Here is a 2,715-nt window from a genome sequence, read left to right on the forward strand (position 1 = left end):
TTCCTCACCCAAAATTTGGGTGATTCCTCCATCCAGGGTTATAGGTCTTAGAGTATGGATCATGGTTTTGCCTAGGTGAATTCCCAATGTAGTTGGCTTGCTCCTGACTACCCTCTGCTTCTTCATTCACTCCTTCTTGGGTTGTTGATGAAGTAGTGATTGCTGCTACTTGGTTCCTCTCCATCTTCTTGGTGAGGTCAGCCAGCTGCTGGGTAATGAGCTTGTTTTGGGCCAGCAGAGCATCTACATTGTTTAGCTCCATTACTCCTCTAGTGTTGCCTCTTTCAGAAGCATAGAAATAATCATTCTCTGCTACTATTTCAATGATATATATGGCTTCCTCAATGGTCTTCTTCTTGTTCAAAGATCCTCCGGATGAATGGTATACTGCCTTCTTTGATTCATATGACAGGCCTTCATAGAAAATGTGTAGCTGCACCCATTCGTTGAACATGTCAGGTGGACACCTCCTTGTCAGGTCCTTAAACCTCTCCCATGCTTCATAAAGAGTCTCACCATCTTGTTGCCTAAAAGTTTGGACCTCAGCTCTCAGCCTATTGATTCATTGAGGAGGGTAAAATCTTGCTAAGAATTTGTTCACCACATCTTCCCAGGTTGTTAAGCTCTCCTTCGAGAAAGACTCCAACCACTTGGCTGCCTTATCCTTGAGTGAGAATGGAAATAAGAGCAGTCTATAGGCGTCAGGATGAACACCATTAGACTTCACTGTGTCACATATTCTTAGGAAGGTGGTTAGATGTTGATTCTTGGACACCTCCTCCGAACGAACAGTTGTTCTGAACAAGGGTGATGAGCTGTGGCTTCAGTTCAAAGTTGTTGGTGTGGATGGTTGGCTTTTGAATGCTACTTCCACAGTTTCCTGGGTTTGGATTGATGTAAGAGCCTAAAACTCTTCTATCCTCCCCAGCATGATTTGCTAGACCTCCTCTGCCATAGTTGTGAGTCTCTTCTTTATGATGGTTTTCCATGTTTTCTTCCATGTTTGGTTCAAAGTATTCCTCCTCTTCCTCAGCACCAACTACTCTTTTTCCTCTTGCTTCCCTTCTTAATCTAAAGAAGGTCCTCTCAGGTTCAGAATCAAAGGAAGTTGAAGCCCCGCTTCTTCTCCCTGTCATACAACCCACAACTCCACTTCCTTTACCAGCACAGGGAGCCATGATGGTCCCGGCTGTGGAGATACCGCTACCAACCCACCCCTATTCCTCACAGATGGCATCGAGGACGGTGCAAAGCCTTAAGTGTGGGGAGGTCGGTCAGTACCTGACTTCCGGAGGTAATTTCTCTTCCCTAAACACCAATAAATTAGGATATTTAGTTAGTTTTTTCTTTTATAGAATAGGATAAATTGCATAGTAATAGATTAGTTGCATGCATGTTCTACTTGATTGAAAAGACAATAAGATTCTTCTAAGACTCTATCTTTGGAACGAAATTTCACTAATTTTAATTAAAATTTTTATGTTAAATTTGCCTTAAGTTGTATTTGGAACATGAACATTTTGAGCTAAAGAACACACAACCTGTGAGAATTGAGCCTGATGCACGGAAAACTTGTCTCATAAAAAATTTGCTTCGGCAAGTGTACCGAATTTGTCATCAAGTAAAAACTCACAATAGAATGAGGTCGAATCCCACAGGGATTGATTGATCAAGCAACTTTAATTAGAGGAATGTTCTAGTTGAGCGAATCAAAATTTGAGTTGAGAATTGCAGAAAATTAAATGGCGGGAAAGTAAATAACAGAAAAGTAAATGCTAGAAATAAAGAGCTGAATGTAGATGACGGAAAGTAAATTGTAGAATCTTAAATGGGAATGGTATAATTGCTCATAAAAGTAAATGACAGAAATTAAAGAGAATGGGTAAGATCAGAAATGGGGAGTTCATTGGGCTCAGGAGATGTTGCATTCTCCGGATCAATTTCATTTTCATCTCTTCCTTAATCAATGCACTCATTGATCTCCTTGGCAATCTTAAGTGATCGAATTACAATTCCTTGTAATTCAATCTCTCAAATCTTGATCAATAGCCAATTCCTTGGTCAATTGCTCATGAGAAGAGATGAAGTATGGTCACTAATTATACCACATGCATTTCCCAAATCAAGTGTTGAGAGGATTATAGTCACATATCCATCCAAACCCAATTTGGTCCAGCATGAGAAAGCATTTCTAGCATGATCTCTTCATTCCTCTTTCAAGGTTCAGAAGAGATCCAAGTTTGAATAGCTTCTTTTCCAAGATAACTACCCAATTGGATGAAGATCGAAAGCTTTCAAGTAAAATCAAGAGAAAAGATAGAAGAAGAATAATGAAAACTAGTATTGATCCATCAAATTACAACAGAGCTCCCTAACCCAATGAAAGGGGTTTAGTTGTTCATAGCTCTGGAAAATGAAAACAAAGATGGAGAATACATGATGAAACTAGAAGTGCAGAGAAAGTAAAATACAGAGAGTAATTCTATGCCAAGAGGCTCCCTATAATTTCCAACTCTCATTTTAATTCAAAGCTACTCCTATATATACTACTCTTCTGATCTTCTAGTTGGCTCTTCAAGTCTTGGGTATGGGCCTTTGGATCTTGAGTTTGAAGCAGTTATCTTCTTCATTGGGCTTAGTTTTACTTGCAGAGAGAAAGTGTGAAGTAGGCAGAGACTTTAGCTCAGGACGTTAGTGGTGTTAACGTTTAAGTGG

At 39.8% G+C, this 2,715-nt stretch overlaps 1 non-coding gene across 1 annotated transcript; it reads left to right on the top strand.

Annotated features, from left to right (window-relative positions):
* The first annotated feature begins 452 nt into the window (after positions 1 to 452).
* Positions 453 to 556, top strand: LOC148576989 (small nucleolar RNA R71). Its single transcript, XR_015903342.1, has one exon. It is a non-coding gene; the product is annotated as a small nucleolar RNA R71 (small nucleolar RNA).
* Positions 557 to 2,715: the final 2,159 nt, after the last annotated feature.

The sequence above is a fragment of the Arachis ipaensis genome, chromosome B1 (assembly GCF_059453495.1).
Source record: "Arachis ipaensis isolate K30076 ecotype BB chromosome B1, ASM5945349v1, whole genome shotgun sequence".
Classification (NCBI taxonomy): Eukaryota; Viridiplantae; Streptophyta; class Magnoliopsida; order Fabales; family Fabaceae; genus Arachis; species Arachis ipaensis.